Raw genomic sequence first — 1708 nt, forward strand, 5'->3', positions numbered from 1 at the left:
ATTTGGAGTGCCAGAAGCAAACAAGGGAGATACTGATCAACTAGTGATCGATGTTTGTAAAGATAAGCTGGGTGTTAACATTGAGCTGCAAGACATCGATCGCTCGCATCGCGTGGGGCGTCAGCTGGCCGTCGCGGCGTCCAACACCCCTCCACCCCGACCCCGTGCCATCATTGTCAAATTTGTTAGCTATCGTCATCGGTATGCAGTTTTCTCTCAGAAGAAAAAGCTCAAGGGTACTGGCATTGTTATAAGGGAGGACTTAACACAACGAAGAATACAATTATATAATTCAATGATCGAAAAATTTGGATATAAAAACGTATGGTCCTTTGATGGAATTATTTATTGGACTGACACTGAGGGTAAAAAACATAGTGCAGCCAACCATGTCTGGGAAATGTATTAATGCTTTGAGTTTTGAATTTCCATTAATGATATGATTTTATTTAATTTATTTGTTCCATTTATTCAACACTATATACAGCATATTTATTTGATTTCATATTTCATACTCTCTGTCCACTTAATTTCATTCAATGAATCATTAATTTGTCACAAAGAAAAATTGTGACAGGAAAATATTGCTGAATAATTAATAATATTATTGAAAGACGCTTGGCTATCAGCAAAGCTAGCTGACCGCAGAGATAAGGAGGGTACCGATGGCCCACCATCTTCCAAGCATCGAGACGATTCTTACCGCCTCTGGCAGCAGCGAAACTCCATCCCCTCTACTTTGGAAGAGTATATAAACGCCGGACGAGCCCCAGACCACAGAATTCTGCTCCCAACCTTCCTCTCCTGTACAGTGGCCCGTTGGCTGCCGTCACTAACCTTCCATCCTCCCAGGGCACAGTAGCCCGTTGGCTGCCGTCCCTATCCTCTCACCCTCCAAGGGAACAGCAGCCCGTTGGCTGGCATCCCTAACCTTCCATCCTCCCAGGGCACAGCGGCCCATTGGCTACCGTCCCTATCCTCTCACCCTCCCAGGGCACAGCGGCCCGTTGGCTTCCGTCCCTATCCTTCCTTCTCCCCAGGGCACAGCGGACCGTCGTCTGCCGTCCCTATCCTTCCATCTCCCCAGGGCACAGCAGACCATCGTCTGCCGTCCCTATCCTTCCATCTCCCCAGGGCACAGCGGACCGTCGTCTGCCATCCCTAACCTTCTATCTCCCCAGGACACAGCGGCCCGTCGTCTACTGTCCCTATCCTTCCATCTCCCTAGGGCACAGTGGACCATCATCTGCCATCCCTATCATTCCATCTCCCCAGGGCATAGCGGTCCGTCATCTGCCATCCCTAACCTTCTATTCTCCCCAGGGCACAGCGGACCATTGTCGGCCAACCCTATCCTTCCATCTCCCCAGGGCACAGCGGACCGTTGTCTGCAATCCCTATCCTTCCATCTTCCCAGGGCACAGCGGACCGTCATCTGCCGTCCCTAACCTTCTATCTCCCCAGGGCACAGCGGACCGTCGTCTGCCATCCCTATCCTTCCATCACAGCAGACCATTGTCTGCCGTCCCTAACCTTCTATTCTCCCCAGGGCACAGCGGCCCATTGGCTGTTGTCCCTATCCTCTCACCCTCCCAGGGCACAGCGGCCCATTGGCTGCCGTCCCTATCCTTCCATCTCCTCAGGGCACAGCAGACCGTCATCTGCCATCCCTATCCTTCTATCTCCCCAGGGCACAGCGGACTGTAAT

This window comes from Nilaparvata lugens, chromosome 6 (assembly GCF_014356525.2).
Source record: "Nilaparvata lugens isolate BPH chromosome 6, ASM1435652v1, whole genome shotgun sequence".
In the NCBI taxonomy this organism is placed as follows: Eukaryota; Metazoa; Arthropoda; class Insecta; order Hemiptera; family Delphacidae; genus Nilaparvata; species Nilaparvata lugens.